Raw genomic sequence first — 20,227 nt, 5'->3', positions numbered from 1 at the left:
TGTTTCCCCAGTAACTGCAGGAAGGAATCACAGAATCTAATAGTTCAGGATCACATACAATTTCAAGGTTTAGATGAAAATCACAATCATTCTTAAAATTTTCCAGATTCATGAGCAGCTAAGTGGTGTAGTGGATAAAACACCATTCCTGAAATCAGGAGAACCTGAGTTCAAATCCAACCTCAGACACTTAATAATTACTTAGTTGTGTCACCTTGAACAAGTCAGTTAACCCCATTGCCTTCCAAAAAAACCCCAAAATTTCCAGATTCGATAAGCATGGAAGATTTTACAATGATGACAAAACATTCCTGCATGTTTATCAATAGCCTTTCATGGTCTTTCTCAATCCACTCTCAAGGAAATGAAAAAAAGTTGGGTGAAGTTCAAGTCCTACTGATCTTTCCAAATCACTTGGAGCTCTCCCACAGATCATTTAGACCTGAGTTTCCCATTAACTACTTCGGGGACCTGCTCTCTGGCCTGGACTCAGAAAACAGAGATAATACCTATTCGATTCTACCCCCCACAAAGGCATTGGTCTGTACTGATCCCCAAATACCATGCTCTGAGGAGGGTATGGAACATCTGAAAAATAACTTCCTCTTGTTCCTGGACCACTCAAATCAAGTCTAAAATTTTCCCACTGGCCCCACTGGCCCCACCTTCTTTAAAACCATCATCGTGGGTTCTAAATATTTGATAAGTCTGTAAAGATAAGGGACAGAAGCTGTTTCAAGTTCATCATTTTGAAGATTCAGATTCATAATGGGAAATATAAATTTTAAAATACATAATAATCATGAGCTTATTGGGAGAAATGAAAAATTCAAAAACTCTTGGGGGAATATGGAAGCAAATCTGGATTTTAAAAATAAGGATTTGGAGAGAACCTGGAAAATATCTATTGTCATTTTCTTTTCTGAATTTCTACTTTTTTCCCACACAGACTGATGGAAATAGCAGTGTTTGAACTGGAATCCATCACTAAAATAGTTTTAAACTGTCAAGGTTTCTGAAGATTGTAACCGACATTTTTATATTGGGTGGGGATGGTGCTGGTTAGACAGGTAGAAACCAAACATAAAGCACAAGGAAAACGGTTTTATTGATTACTATTCACAAACCCTTTCTCTCCAAATATGGAGGTTATTGTAAAGAAATGGTTTAGGGATGAAGAAATGAGAACTGGCTTTGCTATGACTGTGAAAGCACAAGTCAGTGAATAGGAGGTAATTCAGCAATTCCATCCAAAGATTGGTTGGATTTAAATAAAAACATGCATGACATCAGCAATAGGAAACATGTGGCTACAAGTCTGAATTTGGAAAGAATGACTGAGACCTACACAAAAATAGAAAATGAAAAAAACTGAAGCTTCCATTTACCTTCAGTTTAACCTATGGACTTGTTTGAAGAATAGCATCCTCAGGTCCAGAATTTTTAGCATCACTTAGGTTTTACAAGAATTTTTGTAGGAGAACTTGATAGATTTTTAATGGTTCATCATAATCAGATGGCCCATGATGGATGGATGCTTTAGAGTAGCAGGCCTTATGAGAGCTTAAATTCAACCTAAATGGGACTGCAGTGAAACTAAATGATCTGACTACTCTGGAAACCTTGAAATTTCAACATAAACTGGCTTCTGTTAGGTATCTTCCAAGAACAAAAAAAAAATCACTTTTTTAATTTAGTTTTTTTCCCTGTTGACTTTTTCTTTCATATTTCTTACCTCCCTGTGAATTTTTTTTTTCATTTGGAAATAGCATGTCATAAAGACGGTGTTTACATAATAAAAGCACCCCTGGTAGCTTGCCCAGTAATCTGAAAATAGAGCAATTGGGAGACAGTCTTTAAAATTCATTCCAGTTTGTTTCTTTTCTTCCTTTTTTTCCTTTCTATCTTTCTCTGTTTTTTCAACAAATGTAAATTGAATTAGTTGTTGATCATTTGTTTTATTGTTGATCATTTGTTTTATACTATGTCTTGGGAAATTTGTCCAACTAGCAGCCTGTTACTGTATGTGACTAACTGTGTTTATGATAGAGTAATTTGGTATTTTACATTTTAAAAAAAAGGATAAATTGATTAGATCCATCTCAAGGCAGAAATCTAGAAGAGGATACCAGGCAGGTCTGTCCATCTGTTCAGATGACCAGACTCCACCACTCCTCACAGAATTTTACTTCTCTGCCACAAAGAACTCTCACCTAATTCTCCCAGCTTCTAAATACTCAGGTGTACCATTGTAGTATGATCAGGTTAATACCAGTTCAGAAGCTTGGGCTCCCTCTACCTTTGTTACCTATCTATGAGCCAGGGTGGAGCAGAGACTGATGCTTTCCTTAAGTGTTTCCTGTCCCTGCCTCCATCCTTGTAGCCCCCAAACAGCTGACCTACCTTGGTAAATGGGTCCAGAAAAAAGTCCAGAAAAGAGCAGCAACTAATCCAGGAGTAGAAGTCAGAGCTTTATGGTCCTGGGATTTCCTGCTTCTCAACCCCCCACATATCTGTTCTACCTTCTTGGCCTCTGCTGTCCTCTGATTTTCTTCTGCTCTGTCCCTAGAACAAGACAAAGGACCTTTTATAGAGGTTGGCCCTGCTCAGTTCATTCAGGCCACTAAGGGTGAGGATATTACATTCTTCTTTCATCTCTCCCCAGACAGATGCTAAGAAGATGACTGTGAAGTGGTTCTGAGACCAGACCCTTGTGCACAGGTCCCAAAATGAGGAAAAATTGGAGTAAATACAGGATACTATATTCCAAAGGAGCTAAAACACAACTTGGCAGAGGGTAAGGTTATCTTGAGAATCCATCAGGGTCCAAGTCTCTGACAATGGTCAGTACATTTGCCATTTCCAGTCACCTGATTATTACAGTGATGCCCATTTTGAACTGCAGGTAGCAGGTAAGTCCCATTTAGTCTCTGGCTTCTTTCTGAAAAAAAAAAAACACTGAGTCAAAACCTCCTCATTTTACTAGTGAGGAAAATGGGGCACAGAGAAGGACCAAAATCATATAACATAGAAATGACCAGGATGAAGATCCAACTCTCCACATTTCCTTCTCCTCCACATACCTCTTAGGCACAGCAGTTGTGAAATCATATGCTTTGAGGAAGGAACCAATTCACTTGAAGATGTGAACATAACATAAAACTCATGGCTTCCAGTCTCTTCCCTCCCTTTGTTCCTTCAAGCTTGGATTTTCTCCTTGAACAATCATGGGGGCCTTCCCAATATGCTGGGGTTCCAAAATTGAGAGTTATTTTCTCTAATTTACAGTGTGCCAGGACACATCTGGGATCCCAAACCATAGACTGATCAGGTTATGACATATCTGAGGCCTTCTTGATGAAATCTGTGTAGCTTCCACCTACTTTGGCCTAGTAACAAATATTTATTAAATGCCTTCTCTGTATAAAGCTTTGTGCTGAGGTAATAATTATTTCTTTCTTACCACTAGTGTAATTTAGTCATAATAGTATTATAATCTCCATTTTAAAGTCAGACAGGTTGATAGTCAGTCAGGTTGATGACATAGGTAAAAGTATTTCTATAAAGGACACAATCCTACAAATCCTGGCTCCTCCAGGTTCCCAGATCCTGGCTCAGATCCCCTTCCATCACATCACTCTTCCTCCCTCTAGGTCAGAGGGACATGAGCTATTATTCCAATCAACAGGATGGGATCTGGAGCCTGAACTGTGATGGTGACATGGAAGGGTCCAAGTCTCACAGACAGAAATCTAAAAGCAACAAAGAACAGCCACAATGCAGAAGTAAATGCAGGGACTCATCCAAACTTTTCCAAATTCCTCTCCAAGCAACTTTAAACTAACACCTCAACATGAATGCTGGAGGGGTAGAACCAACAAAAAGCATGGGGTGATATAACTTTATGGTCCAAGAAACTCTGAAAGTTGGGAAGGAAGCTCTGTCTCACTGGGGTGTGAGTGGAGCCTCAGGGTAGCTTCACTAGGCAGCAATGGGAGCTTGGGAGCTCTTAGCACAAACAACAATGGAGGCAGAAAACTGGTCAGAAGGTGATTACAGAAGATCCTTTGCTGACCCTGGAAGTTGGACTCTGCTGCATTGTCCATATTCAGTTCTAGGTACCTGTTCCAAGGCAAGCACAGTCTCATTAGAGCATGTAACCACAGGGGAAGAGGATCCCTGGTCACAGTTGCAGGAGAGAACAGAATGCTTCTATGACTCAGACCAGAGCACAGAGCAGGAGAGCAGTGACCACCCCTCTCCTTAGATCATGGCACCTTGGAAGTACCAAATCTTGCAGATCACCATAAAACTAGCTCTAAAAACAGCAGTACAAAAAAGTAGAAATTAGAGACAGAAACTTGGGAAGTGCAAGTAGGTGAGGTTTTAAAATTTTTAATTTAATTTTAATTTATGGAATAAAACAAGCATTTCCATAGCATAGCACAACAAAATGGATGATTACCATAGAAAATGAAAATCTTTTATGCACCTCTTGCTCTTCTTTTTAAATGTATAATAGTATGGCTTCCATTAAAAACAAATGTGTATATAAGGATGTATATGTAAAATCATTCTAAATATACTTATATTAATCAGTTCTTTATCTGGATGCAAATAGTGTCTTCCTTCATATGTCCTTTCAAATTTATTTGGGTATTTAAAATAATCAAGATGACATATTTACTCAAAGTTATTCTTGAAACTATATTGCTATTACTGTATTTACTTGTTCACTTGGTTCTACTCACTTTGACTTTCATTATTTTGTTTAATCTGTAATAGAGGAAATATGTAGTAGAGAGAAAGGAAAATGTTATAGCTAACTTATTTCTCTCAAAAAAAGTTCTGTGCCAACCACATTAAAACATTAACCTCTTTTTTTTAGTTTGTTTTTTTTTTTTGTAAGGCAAACAGGGTTAAGTGGCTTGCCCAAGGCCACACAGCTAGGTAACTATTAAGTGTCTGAGACTGGATTTAACCCAGCTACTCCTGACTCCAGGGCCGGTGCTTTATCCACTGCACCACCTAGCCGCCCCTACATTAACCTCTTTTAAAAAAAAATAACCTCTTTCTGTATTGGTCTTATATTGACACTGACCCCCATCCCATTGTCTAACCTTTCAAAAACACCCATACCCATCTACTCCCATCCAAATGTTTAAAGCTATCAAAACTCAAAACTATCTCACAGAAACCACTTGGAACCTGTCCATGATCCCATCCCATTCTTACCAAAGATCGGGGCTGGGATCTTCCATCTAATGTATCTTGCTGGCAGCCTCAGAGGAGATCATCAAGGGAAGATGCTGAAGCACTTAGACCCACTAAGATAGCAGGGACTTTCCTGACTCCTCCCTTATGTCTTTCCCAGCATATATACCTACCCATCTACACCTTTCCTTTTACCCTAGATGAACCTTCCCCTACCCCCCAGCCCAGTTGCAAAACCCTTGCAATAGTTCCAATTTTCTCTCTTCTAATTTCCCCAGGTTACTATCAATCCAGTTGCAATGTCCTGGTAACTCTCCCTAATTTCTCTCCGTGATGTTTATCCCCTACTGGCTACTTATAATCAATCAGCTATTTTAATCTTCTGCTATTTATTTAATCCCTTTACTTTGTTATCTTAAACAGAATAAAAACTTTTTATCCCTAAAATACTTCTGGTCAAGAGTTTATCTTTCTATAAATTCATTCACACATTCTCAGATCCCCAAATGTCAACATTTTCCCCCTTCATCATATCCATGTTTTTGGGATGGCTAGGTGGCACAGTGGCTAGGAGTCAGGAGCACCTGAGTTCAAATCTGGCCTCAAACACTTAATAATTATCTAGCTGTGTGGCCCTGGGCAAGTCACTTAACCCCATTGCCTTGCAAAAAACCTAAAAAACAAAAACAAAAACAAAAAAATCCCCATCATATCCATGTATTCTAACAAGCTGATTATTTTTTATTCCATCCAAGTAGTATTCCATCACAAACACATACCACAACCTGTTCAGTCATTCTCCAATTGTTAGGAATCCCTATAATTTCCAGTTCTATGAAGAAAGCTGCTATCACTATATTAAAACATATAAGCTATTTTCCTTTTCCCTCATCATGTAAGAAAATAGTCCTTTTAGTGATATTGCTGGATCAGAGGGTATAGGCAGGTGCATAACTTTATGGACATAATTCCAGATTGCTTTCTAAAATAAATGAATCAATTCATGATTACACCAAAAATGGTGGAACTTTTTTACATCCCCTCCAACATTTGTTTTTTTCTCCTTCAATCATTTTAGTCAGTCTGATGGGTATAAAATGACATCTCAGGATTCTTTGAATTGGTGTTTCTCTAATCAATAATGATCTAGAACATTTTTATATGACTATAAATTGTTTTTATTTCTTCATCAGAAATTTGCCATTTCATATCCTTTGACCATTATATCAATTGAGGAATGACATGTATTTTTATAGATTTTACAGATTTCTTTTTAATGTTTGAGATGTAAGCCCTTTATCTGAGAAAATGGCTATAAAGTTCCTACCTTCCTTCTGTTCTTTGCTAAATAGTTTTTTATTTGTATAAAACCTTTTTAAATTAATGGAATCAAGATTATACATCTTATACTTTGCTCTCTGCCTCTTGTTTATTCATAAATTGTTGACATATGCATAAATCTTATAAGTAATAGGTTCCATGTTCTTCAAATTTTCTTGAAATATTTTATTTCTAGATCATGTATTCATTTTGACCTCAATGTGGTAAAAGTATAAGATATCGGTTTATGCCTAATTTCTGCCATATTGCTTTTTAGTCTTCCAAATAATTTTTAACAAATAAAGAATTCTTAGTCCATAATCTTAAATCTTTATACTTGTCAATTACAAAGTTGTTATATCTATTTGTTACTGTGAATTATATATTTACCTTGTTCTATTGATTTGTTTCTTAGACAGTACCAGACAGTTATAATGGCTACTTATAATATAAGACCTGGTATTTCTAAATCTCCTTCCTTTATATCTTTTTTTTTATCAGTTTCTTCAATATTCTTGACTTTTTTGTTCTTCCAAGTGGATTTTATTATTATTTTTCTTATTTAATAAAATATCTTTTTTGGTAATTATTTGGGATGTCATTGAATATATAAATTAGTTTAGGTTAAATTTTCATTTTATTATGCAGGCCATCATGCCCGTGAGCCATAACTATTTCTCAATTATTTAAATTTCATCATATTTTACATAAAAAAGGTTTTTAAAATAATTTTGCTAATATATTTCCTGGGTTTGTTTGGCAGGTGTCCTGCCAAGTATTTTATCTAGTAATAGTAATTATAGCTTTGAATGTCAAGGGGATGAATTTGCCAAAAAAGAAAAGAAAACAGATAGCAGTGTGAATTAAAAATAAAATCCAATGATATTTTGTTTACTAGAAACACATTTTAAAAAGCACATTTAAAAACACACAGAATTAAAACTAGAGGGTTTGAGAAGAATGTATTATGCTGCCCTTTCCCATCTGCACCCTCACCCTTTCTCTGTCCTTATCTCTATCCCATTCTCTCCTCTCATAGTATCACCCCTTCCTTCTCCATCTTCATCTCTTTCCATCCTTCTATTTTTCCTTCTCCTCCCTCTCTTTATTTCTCCTTTTTTCCTTTCAGGTCCCTATCCATTTCTCCCTTCTTTTCTTTTTTTCCCCATTTTCATTTTATTCTTTTTTTTCTCTTGTCCCTCCTGTTACTGTTTCCTCTCTCCCCATCCTATCCTCTTTGTATCCTTCCTGTCTATATTCTTTCTTTTCTTAATTCTTCTCTCCCTTCATCTCTACTTCTGTCCCTTAACCAAACCCCCTTTCTCTTTATCTCCTTCAGCATCTGTTAACTCCTCACAGGCCTCAGCTTCCCCAGTACTTATTGCTCTACTCATTCTTCCCTGCCCCAAATCCCTGAGCCATGATGCTGTCCCCGATGGTGGCTGGGGGGGTTGTGTTCCCGGGACTCTTCCTCCTTTCCAAGAACACGCTCCAGAGGCTGCGACAGCTGCCCTGGGAGGAGACCAACGCGGTCATTGTCTCAGCCAGGCTAGTGTCCTCAGTCCAAGCTATCATGGCCTCCACAGCTGGCTACATTGTCTCCACCTCCTGCAAACATATCATTGATTACCAGCATTGGCTATCCTCATCTTACACTCAGTTTTCAGTGCCCTACTTCATCTATGACATCTATGCCATGTTCCCGTGTCACTGGCACAAGCACCAGGTCAAAGGTCATGGAAAGGATGAGGGAGGGGCTGGCCCCCCAGGAGGCACTTGGGCTGTGGCCCGAGGCTACCTGCACAAGGAATTCCTCAAGGTGCTGCACCATGCAGTCATGGTGCTGGTCTGTTTTCCACTATCAGTGGTGTGGCGCCAAGGCAAGGGAGACTTCTTTCTGGGCTGCATGTTGATGGTGGAAGCCAGCACACCCTTTGTCTGCCTAGGCAAGATCCTCATCCGGTACAAGCAGCAACACACCCTGCTGCACAAAGTAAATGGTCCCTTGATGCCGCTGAGCTTCCTGTGCTGTCGAGTGCTGCTGCTCCCCTACCTGTACTGGGCCTACGGGCAGCATGCAGGCCTGCCCTTGCTCTCTGTACCCCTCAGTATACCAGCCCATGTCAAAAATAAAAAAAAAAAAGAATGTATTATGCTACAGCAATTTAAAAAAAGAAAAGAAAGAAGTTATGGAAGTTAATAGAATATTAAATAACCTGCCTATGGTAGTTATTTGGAGATGATTCCTGTACAAACAATAATAATATTTTAGGACATACAGTTTAATAGTTAAAAAATAGAAAAGAAGAATATTTAAAGTATCTCTTTTAGGTCACAATTCAATAAAATAATATTTACTAAGGGATCACGGAAAAATAGATTAAAAACTAATTGGAGATTAGACAACCTAACTCTTCTTTTCTTTTTTACAAGGCAATTGAGTTTAAGTCACTTGTGTAGGGTTATACCCTCAGTAAGTATCTAAGGCCAGATTTGAATTCAGCTCTTCCTTATTTTAGTGCTGATGCTCTATGCACTGCACCACCTCATTGGCCCAAAAAAACCATTTTTTAAAAGAACACGGGATTGGACTCAAAGGTCTCTTCTAGCTCTAAAATTATCTCAAAATGTTCTCTCAGTCTAGTCTCTAGTATGATATTAATAGGGATTATTTTCTAAACTCCCTCCATGGGAACTGAGTTGTTTGGGAATAGAGGTGTGAGAAAGGAGAAGGGAAAGATCAGAGGGGATCACCAGCCTAGGACTGGAAGAAGACACTTGGGAAGAACAGAGATAAGGCTATGCCAACTCTGGGCTCCCTCTGAGCTTTGGGCCAGTGCAGCACAGTAGTCTAGGGGGACAGAGAGGAAACAAGTAGCTCATGAAAGAAGAAGAAGTTTGGTCTTCAAAGCAGAAAATCTGAGTTCATATCCTGATCCTCCCCCCTGCCTATTTCTGAGACTGGACACTCTGTGAGTTCATTCCCTCATTTCTCATGAGGGGATAATGATATTCTCATTACCCATCTCACAGAGATGTTGGGAGGAACACATCTATAGAAATGGTTCATTTCTATAATTATTACCTTCATGACCGAGTCTTTGAAGCTGTACAATGTGACCAGCGCAGAATTCTAAAAGCTCCTCAGGGAATCTGACTGTCAGTCCCAGTCCTGGAGCATCCCAGTTTCAAGACTTTTCCTGAGCTACCACCTTACTCCAGAATATTCTCCCCAGGCCTCCTATATCACCCTCTGAATCGCTAAGCTGAGCAAGTCCTTCCTCCCCCTCCCCTTCTCCCACATCCAATACCCCCTCCTCTTGTCCTCCTCAAGTACCTGGACTTTCATCCAAGATTGATCAGAGGAAACTAACCTTCCATTTCTTGTGGGAAGGGCTAGAAAAGGGGGAAGCCCCAGGGGGCCAGAAGGTCACCAAAGCCACATGGAAGGAGTGATTGGTGCCTTTGTGGTCCGGGTCATGGTACATGCAGGAGACAACAAGGTGAAGATATTGATGTCCCTGAGGGAGGAAATGAGACCTTCCAAGGGAAGACTTTCCAGCCTCCCCTCTGCCCCTCCCATTCCCTAAGGAAAGGGGAAGATGAAATGGAAGACTGAGGGAGGGGACTCCTCAGAGCTATAGAGACAGCCTGAATCAGTGGATAGAGCCCTGACCAGGCCCCTTCCTCAGTCCTTCAAGGTTCAATTTCTCCATGTCCTGACTTCTCCAGGAAGTCTACCCTGATCCCTCTTGTTGAGTTTTCTCACCTCAAACCTTTCACAGAACCTGGTCATGGCCAGGTCCTTCGCTGGGTATGGATCTCATTCTCCCTTGTATCACTTCCTATTAGATCGCAACTCATCTTGACCAGAGTCTGGATTGAAGCTATCTTTGCATTCCCCTCCCTCCTCCCTCATCTTGAACCCTGCTTATTGGATATCACAAAGTCTAGAGGGATGAAGGTGATCTTCCCTATCACACTCTACCCTGGTCAGACCACATCTAGAACACTGTATTCAGGAAGAGGACATAGTGGAGGCTAAGCAGGAGGAGGAGATAATGGATCCCATGCCAGACAGTCAGTAGAAGGTTTGGGGAATTTTGAGCCTAGAGAAGAGAAGTCTAGGAAAATGCTAATCATAAGTTTCAAATATCTACAGGACTCTATGGATAGAGGCATTAGATGCACTCTGTTTGGCCCCAATAGGGAGAACTAGGGGCACCAGGGAGGACTTGCCTAGAGGCAGATTAACTCTAGTAAAAGGGAAAATTCTGAAGTGGACCTGGTTGTCCTGAGTAGGCCTTCCCAGAGGGCCTGAGTGACTGACCATTTGTTAGGGAATGTGCTGAAAAATTTCTTGCTCTCATAGGAGTTGGACTATATCATCTTCTCTGATTCTGAGAAGCAGCAGTTCCAATCCTGAAAGAGCCTGGATTTAACATAGCACCACCAGAGACCTGGAAGAGACCTACATAGTCATCTGATGCAAACATACACAAAAGATATTTCCATGAGAACCAAATGGGCAAGGGGTTCATTTTGTTGTTATTATTTTGTCCTTTGTGTATGAAGCTCCCTGATCCCAAATTGGATGAGTTTTTTGGGCAGAGACATTGGAGTGGTTTTCCATTTCCATCTTCAGCTCATTTTACAGGGAAGGAAACTGAAGTAAACAGGGTAAAGTGACTTGCCCAGGGACACACAGCTAGAAAGGGTATGAAGCCAGATCTGAACTCAGGGAGATGAGTCTTCCTGACTCCAGACTGAGCAATCTATCCTCTGTGGTCTTGCCTCTGTTTAAAGAACTCTAAGGAAGAGAAAGCCAACATCTCCTAAGAGAGCCCAAGCCATTCATAGCTCTAATTGTTAGGAGGATTTTCCTGATCTCAAGCCCACATCTGCTCAGTTATGACCAGCCAAGGAGAACAAATCTGACCCCTTTTCCACAAAACTGGTCTATAAATTCTTGCAGTTTATTATCAATACTCTTGGAGCCTTTTCTTCTCTAGGCTAATCACCCCAGTTCCTTCAGATGCTCTCTATACTTTGTGAAATATAGATTCTTCATCATCCAGCTTTGCTGTGGCTAACCTGTGACCTTGGGCAAGTCACTTCCTCTAGTAAAATGAAGGGAAGGGACAAGATATTCTCTAAGCTCTCTTCCAGCTTGACTATTCTACAAATTGAGTCAGAGGATTGAAGTTCTACTCCAGCTCTAAAAATTCCAGGTAGATTTTTAAGTTTCATTTGCATCATTAGCATCTTTTTAATCACTTTCTTAAGTCTAGATAAGTGATGTCAAACTTAAAGGCAAACAAACATCCACTAGCCCATGCATAGGCTACAGGCCACAGACTGGCTTAGTTTTATAATGTAATATTATCTATGGCTTATTGTATTTTTTATTAATTTTGTCAAACATTCCTCAATTACATTTTAATCTAGTTCCAACCTGCCTTCTGGGGGAGCCCCATTAGAATGACTGCAGACTTTAGCTATAGGTCTCCTGGGGACACTGCTAGATATGGGCAGCCTGGTCAACTGGTGAAATCTGAATAAGAGGTTGGGACAGCTGTGGTTTGGAATAAAAATAAAACCAATCGTTAGTTCAAAAATGTGCTCCAAGAAACTAGAGCAAAAACACAGAACCAACACCCTGCTGAGGGGGCAGAGGGCAGTGAAGCCTTGTTCTGGCAGGAGCTCTGGCTGTGGCTTCTGAAACATGGGACTGATAAGATAAGAAAGCATTTCATTATTAATCTATGGGGGTTTCAGGAGAGCTGAGCATCAGAATAGTGGGGGGCCCTTCATCCCCACCCAAGCCACTCCTTAAAGCCTCGACCCCATATTCAGGAGTAGAGGAAAGTTCTTGGCAGGCAGAAGCTAATTGAGGCCCTTTAGAAAGCTTATGAGTATTTTTCAAATAGAGAATGTTAAACTATCTAGATCCAATCCACTACTAGCACCAAATAACATTGGGTCCTCAAGGAGGTGAAAGATATTTCTTCTTTAGTTATGGAGATGATAGATATTAGGGTATGTTGCTATCCTCACTCTTCTTTTTTTTTTTGCAAGGCAATGGGGTTATGTGGTTTGCCCAAGATCATACAGCTAAGTAATTATTAAATGTCTGAGGGTGGATTTAAACTCAGGTCCTCCTGACTCCAGGGCTGGTGTTCCAACCCCTGTGCCACCTAGCTGCCCCAATCCTGAACACCAGCAACCACATGTCCCAGACACTGCAGTAAAGTCTGGGGATGCAGAGAAAGATAAAAATCCAGCCCCTGTCCTCAGGAAGCTCCCAGTCTAATGAGTGAGACAAGAAGTAAAGGACTGCACAACACAAACAAGCTCTCTAAGGGGTGAGCAGGAAATATTCACCAGAGGGAAGGCTCTAGAATTCACAGGTATCACAAAAGACTTCCTGTAGCAGATAGGATTCAGTTTGCACTTGAAGAAGTCAGAGAAACCAGGAGCAGATCAGAGCAGGGAGAATATTCCAGGCCTGGAGAACACAGAGAAGACCCCAAGCTGAGAGGTCCTTTGTCTTGTGGGAGGAGCAGCTCAAAGGCCAAAGTCACTGGAGGGACTTTGAGGGAGAAGAAGACTGAGGAGGGAGCAGGGGATGGGGATGAAGGGTGTTGGGAGCCAGGGTCTCTAAGCTGCTTGACACAGTTGTGGAAAGAAGACTGCACCGCCTGATGGAACAACATTTCCTTCTTCAATATATATAGGGATTCCATGTATACCAATATTTGTAGGACTAATATTGATTGCAAAACTTACCTATCCTAATAGTGGAATGACTATAAAGGAAGGATTCCAGGAAAATCCTTGAATAAAACAGATCGTAAACTCTGTCCAAATTTAACAGGACTGCCTCTCCCTGAGGCATACAAAAAGTTCTAATGTTATGAAATCTTCGGAAAATACAAAAATACAACACTGGGAATTCCAAGGAGATGTCAGAATATATATATATATATATATATATATATATATATATATATATATATATATATATATATATATATATATACAGGAAAAACAGATACAAGATGGGTTAGGTAGAATTCCTGGGAAATCAACAGTTTTGCCCCCCTTATCATACACAGGAATATATGATAAAGATGGTGAAAGAAATGTTTAAAAAATGAACATAATCTGCTTAGCTCTGCATTCATAATCCATAGTTTTTCTTCAGATGTGGATGGCATTTTCTATAACAAGTTTTCCCAGGATTGTCCTTGATCACTGAAGTGCTGAGAGGAGTTGCATCAATTATAGTTAATCATCTCACAATGCTTCTGAGGGTGTGTATAACGTTCTTCTGGTTCATCTCCCTTCACCCAAAGTCAGTTCATGCAAGTCTTTCCATGTTTTTTCTCAAGTTGTTCTCTACAGTTTTTAATATGAGTGCCATATTTTGTCAAAGGCTTTTTTGCCATCTCTTGAAATAATCTGATTTCAGTTAATTTTCTTATTGCTATGGTCAATGATGCTGATTGTTTTTCTAATATTGAACCATTCCTGTATAGTTGGTATAAATGCTACCTGATCTGGGTGTATTATCCTAGTAATAACTTACTGCAATCTCTTTGTTAATATTTTATTTTCAATTTTTGAATTAATATTCATTAGAGAGACTGACCATAAATTTTCCTTGTTTTGGTTCTTCCTGGATCTGGCAGAACTTCATCTGTTTTTATTTTTCAAATAGTTTATATAAAATAGGAATAAATTGATCTTTAAATGCTTGGAGTTTTTTTCTTAAGGAGTTTTTTGATGACTTCATCAATTTCTTTTTCTTAAATGGGGGCATTATTTAAATATTTTATTTCCTCTTTGGTTAACCTGGGCAATTTATATTTTGTAAATAAGTATTCATTTCTCATATTGTCATATTTTTTGACATAGAGCTGAGCAAAATAGTTCTGAATTATTTTTTCCTCATTGGTTGTGAATTCAACCTTTTCATTTTTGATACTGATAATTTAGTTTTCTTTTTTTAATCAGATTAACCAAAGATTTATTTATTGATTTTTTAAAAAAGTCAACTTTATTTATTAATTCAATAATTTTCTTACTTTTATTTATAAATTTCTCCTTTGATTTTCAGGATTTCTAATTTGATATTTAATTGGGGATTTTCAATTTGTTCTTTTTCCTAGTTTTTTGGCTGCATGTTCAATTCATTGATCTCTTTCTCTGTTTTATTCATATGAGCATTTAGAGATATAAAATTTCCCCTAACAACTGCTTTGGCTCCATCCCACAAGTTAATTTGTATTTTGCTAATCAATAATGATTTAGAGCATTTTTTCATGACTATAAATTATTTTGATTTATTGTTTTAAAACTATCTGTTAACATCAATTGGGAGATCAGTTGTTAATCTGTCCCTTCTAAAAACCATGCCTAGGAGTTATACATAGGTTATTCATATATTTCAGATATATAATGTGTGTGTGTGTGTGTGTGTGTGTGTGTGTGTGTGTGTGTGTGTGTGATAAGAGGAAGCTTGGGAGGCAGCCTGGCACATTGGTCACATAACTTATCTTGGATCCAGGATATCTGAATAGACCTATTTTAGAAAAAAAATTGAACAAATTATAAATGAGTTTCTTAAGAAAAAATTCTCACTGAGCCCTAAAGGAATTAATTTTAGAATTGGAAAAGGCCCCAGAGATCATTGAGTTCAATTCTCTTTTTTACTGAAGAAATAGAGGACCACAGGAGTCCAGTGATTTGGTCAGGGTCACACAGCTCATCAATAGAGCTAACATTTGAACTCAAATCCCTTCCTTCCAGGTCCAATAACCCAGGATGCTATCACTACAGCAGTACCTGGGAAGTCTCCCACATTTCCATCATCACCCTCCTCTTCCTCCCCAGAGCTGCTCTATTCTGCCACATGGGGGTCTCCCAGCTCTCTGGCCCAGCCTTCTAGAATACCCAACTGCATGACCCAGAAAGAGGAAAAGTCTACCTCCAGCCCAGAAGCCTGGTCTTCCTATTTAGTGAGTGATCTCTAAGCATCTTCAGTGGAGGGGAAGAAGCAGGTGCCCCCCCCCATGGGGCCATTGACAGGAGCTGTTGTCTTCCTGCCTCCAATCCCAATTTCATTCCAGTATGGATCACTCCCCTCTCCTGCCTCACTCTGATGGGCAGATGTGTAAGGGTGCTGGTGTCCATCCTAGGACCTGCCTCTTGACCTGTGAGTGTGTCTGTGAGTCTGTGAGAACAAATGTCCTCCACAGTTGCAAGGATTCTATCACTTGTCATCCAGACCCACCCAAGAAAATAGGAAAGTTAGGATGAGAGGTCCTTCATGAGGACTCAGCTGTTTCTCCCCTTCTGCCAAAGAGGCAAAAAGATCCAGCTTATTGTGGACTCTGTATCAGAGTCCCACTCCTCAGTGACAAATACAAAGGGAAAACAAAGAATCGGTTTTAGAAAAGGAAAAGGTCTAGAGATCATTTGGTTCAATACTGTTTAGAGTCCCAGAGACATCCAGTGACTTGTCCAAGGTCATCAGTAACAGATCTAATATTTGAACTCAAATCCATTACTTCCAGGTTCAGTTATCCAGGATATCATCACTTTAGCAGAGCCTGGGAAGCCCCCCATATTTCTATCCTCCTCCGCCTCCCTCCATTGAGCTACTCTGCTGTCCCATAGGGGTCTGTCTAACTCTCTGGCCCAGCCTCCTTTTAGAACACTCTAGGCCAAAGAATGAGGACAAGTCCACTCCTAGCCCAGAAGCCTGGCTTTTCTCTGCTTTAGTGAGTGATCTCTAAGCAGGCTCAGGTGGGCAGAGGCCAGTGCCCTCCATGAAGCCACTGATAGGAACTGTAGTTTTCCTGCCTCCAATATCAAACTTTCAGTTGCCCTAGATCCATGAAATACAAGTTAATAAAGGGCAAGAATGTCATTTCAATTTCACAAAGATGTCAGAGTATGAATGTGATTTCCCCAAAGGGGAACAGCCCCTGAACAGGAACATACAGAGGCTCATGATCGTGGGGGACCCCCTCCTTCTCTGGAGGCCAAATTAATTCCACCATCAGTATTCTTGATTCTCTTGTTTTGTCCCTGCTTCTCCACACAGGAACATTCATGGTTTTCGGTCCTCTGGTCCAGCCTTTCCTAGCCTGCCCAGGGGAAGCCGTCCTCTCCTTGTCACCTCTCCCTAAGACAGTTACTCTATGAACAGGTGTGAAATTGGTTGCCAGCCCCCTTGTTTTACTCCTGTACCACAGGGGGGCAGGAGGTGGAGGATGTCCAGGCCCCTCAGTTCCAAGGGACAACAAAGATGCTGAGACAGGATATGGCAGAGAAGGTGACCATGAACATCCACCAGGTCTAGCTCTCTGACTTTGGTCAGTACATGTGTTATTTCTAGACAGGCACCTTATACAGCAAAACCAGCTTTAGCAGGTTTTGGTCATGTGGGAAATCCCATGGTCATTGTTTTTCTCTAGAGCTGCATGGGACTTGCAGACATTGGCACTGGCACAGACCTTTAGAGGATGAAAAGGACTTTCCATACATTATCCAACTGGAGTTTCACAACTTCCTCATGGTTAGTATTTCTAGTCTACTGACTCTCCAGACTCCCATTAACTGATGGCCACATCTGTTATCTTTCATCTCCTCAGGATTCTCTAGTACTTTTAATGAGGCTGGGGCATTCAGTCTTTCCATCATTGGTTCAGCCCCCCCACCAATGATGTTCCCCCAATTTTTTCCATTATTTAATAGATTAGTTTTTATACAGTAATATTTAATCATACAAATATCAGGAGAACAAAGGTATAAAGGACATTTTCCCCAACACATGAGGACATTGTCATCCTCACAAGGCCCCCCTCAGTGCCTGAAAAACTGAGGGGGGGGGAGCAAGGTCTTAGCCTAGTTCTTACATAGTTTAGTCCCAGAAAGATCAAAATCCAAAGCTCCCTTGGACTCTAGAACTAGGCACCCTGGCTTCTCAGGGCTTCCCTCCTGGGCAGGCAAAACATTGGACCTGGATTCTTCCCTTCAAGGTCCCCCTGGCTTGTGTCTGGTTGGAAGGGTAGGAGAAAAACATTTCTGACTTCTGCCCAGAAGTAAAAGGGCTGGGAGTGGACTTGTATTCATTCTTTGGCCTAAAGTGTTCTAGAAGGAGGAAACAAATCAAAGTCAACAAATCAAGCTGACTATGTCCTAAACCTGTTTCTGAAGATGAAAACTGGATATTCCTCTTGGATAGAAGACCAGGACTCACTGAGCTTTCCAAACCATCTGGAGTTCTGCTCATAGGAAGTTTTGTCAGATCTAGGGTTTCCCACTGATAGGTTGGGGGACCGGCTAGCCTGGACCCAAAAGACCTGGGATAAAATGTCTGGAATGACACTCAGGGTCCATGTCCTGAGGAGGGAGTGGGCTGATAAGGACATCTGCTTTGTCTTCTGCCCACATTCTTCACACATCAATCCAATCATAAATATTCACTAAATGTGTCCTCTGTGACCAATCTGGTGCTGTTGGGAAGACAAGGCCCAGGATTTTTTATCCTTAGGGATTTAGTCAATAGATTGAGGGAAGAGGCATATGGTACAGTGGATGGAGAGCTAGCCCTTGGGTCAGGAAGTCTTGAGATCAAGTCTGGTTTCAAACACTTAACCCTAACTGCCTAAAAAAAGACTACATCTATACTAAACAGAATATGAAACTCAATATAATGAGCTTCTGAATAATTATTCAGATCATAAAAGAATACAATTAAAAGACCTGGAGGTAAAAATTCTCATCCAGACTCAAACATTTACTAAGTGTATGAGGTTACTAAGAACTTTTAGTCCCCAGTGTTGTTGGGATGACCACGTGAAATAATATTTGTAAAGTGTATTGCAGGCTTAAATCACCATCTAGTTCATGTTCTATGGTTTCAGTCCTGTCTCTCTGTGACCACATTTTGTGTTTTCTTGGCAATTTGTCATTTCCTTCTTCAGCTCACTTAAGAAATGAGGAAACTGAGGCAGGTTAGTTGAGAAGAACTGGTGTCTCCAGAAGTCTTTGAGTTGTCCAGTGTGGCCAGAATACAGAGCACTAGGAGAGGAGTCAAGAGAAATGGATGCAAAGGATAGAATGGCACCATGTTGTAGAAACTTTGAATGCCAGGAGAAGTCTGAGCTTCACACAGAAGGAAGAAGAAAACCACTAGAGATGCTGGAAGAGAGGAGTGGTATGGTCACTTCTGGATAGAAATAACAGGAGCCTGTAGTCCAGCCCAGGCAGGATATAGAGTTAGGGAGACAGATCAGTCAGTCAATCAACATACATTCATTAAGGACTTATGGTAGCAAGGTGGCAGAGCAGACTTGGCAGATCTGGAGCAGGAAACTTAGGAATTCAAACCTGAAGACATTTACTAGCTGACATTTACTCCCTGTGCAAGTCAATCAAACTCTCTTTGCCCCAGTTTCCTCATTAAGGATATAGGAAGAACCACAACTGGAATGTACTGTAGCTGTAGGTTTACAAAATACAACCATTTCTGCTTTGTTCCTCCACCCTGGTAGGTGGACTTTTTCTCATCCAGTTTTAACTATGAGCCCACTGAAACAGACAGGGATAAAGGGTTTTTTTTTTTTTTTTCAGTTATCACAGTCAGTGATTATCTGAGGCTGGATTAGAACTCAGGTCTTCCTGCCTCCCAGTCCAGTGCTCTCTTTACCCAACCTAGCACCTCCCAGGACCCTTAGAAGGAGCAAATGAGACAATAATGATAAATCCCTTAGCTTAGGGTCTAGCAGACAGTAAGTTTTAGGAGAAGATGAACAGTTCTTCTATCTCATTTGGTTGACATTGTGGTCAGCATTGGAGAGACAACTCAGGCGTGGTTGTCCAGGAGATCATGTGGGAATGGGATAAACAATCTGCAAACAACTAACTGTTCACATAGAACAGAGAAAAGTTCAATGGAGGGGCAGTTAGGTGGCGCAGTGGATAGAGCACTGGACCTGGAGTCAGGAGTACCTGAGTTCAAATTCAGCCTCAGACACTTAATAATTACCTAGATGTGTGGCCTTGGGCAAGCCACTTAACCCCATTGCCTTGCAAAAGAAAATAACTAAAAAAAAGTTAAATGGAGGCATTTTGAGGGGAACCAGCAGAATGTATATGGTGGGGAGAACCAAGTCTGACCCCTGCAGGAGGAAGAATGGAACCAAGTCTGGAATGAAGTCGAGGCAGTCAATAGAAAGGGGAGGAGGGATGGCATTCCAGGCAGGAGGCACAGATAGTGCAAAGTCCCTGAGGGAGGAGAGATAGAGCACAGTATTACATGTGAGAAGAATCAGGAAAGTGTGACTAGACCATAGCACATATGAAGGAAAATGAGGTGATTGTAAAAACATGGAGATTTTTGTATTGGATCCTAGAAGTACCAGGGAGCCACTGAAGATTCTTGGGCAGATAGTGACATAATCAGATCTTTTCAGGAAGAATACTTTGACGACTGAATGGAGGATGAATTGGAGGAGAGACCTGGCACCAGGAGACCAGAGAGAGGTTATGGTAGTTATTCTGGGTGAGAGATAGTAAGGACAAGATGAGGGTGGGGGCTTCTTGAGAGGAGGGGAGAGGTAAAAAGTGAAAAATGTTGTTGAGGCAGAAACATTAAGAATTAACAAGAGCCTGAATA

At 40.4% G+C, this 20,227-nt stretch overlaps 1 pseudogene; it reads left to right on the top strand.

Moving 5' to 3' along the window:
- The first annotated feature begins 7,954 nt into the window (after nucleotides 1-7,954).
- Nucleotides 7,955-16,906, top strand: LOC141504159 (ceramide synthase pseudogene; annotated as a pseudogene).
- The last annotated feature ends 3,321 nt before the right edge of the window (nucleotides 16,907-20,227 follow it).

This window comes from Macrotis lagotis, unplaced genomic scaffold (assembly GCF_037893015.1).
Source record: "Macrotis lagotis isolate mMagLag1 unplaced genomic scaffold, bilby.v1.9.chrom.fasta BILBYCTG477, whole genome shotgun sequence".
In the NCBI taxonomy this organism is placed as follows: domain Eukaryota; kingdom Metazoa; phylum Chordata; class Mammalia; order Peramelemorphia; family Peramelidae; genus Macrotis; species Macrotis lagotis.
Note: the sequence above shows the minus strand (reverse complement) of the source record. Positions and strands in the feature narration are given on the sequence as shown.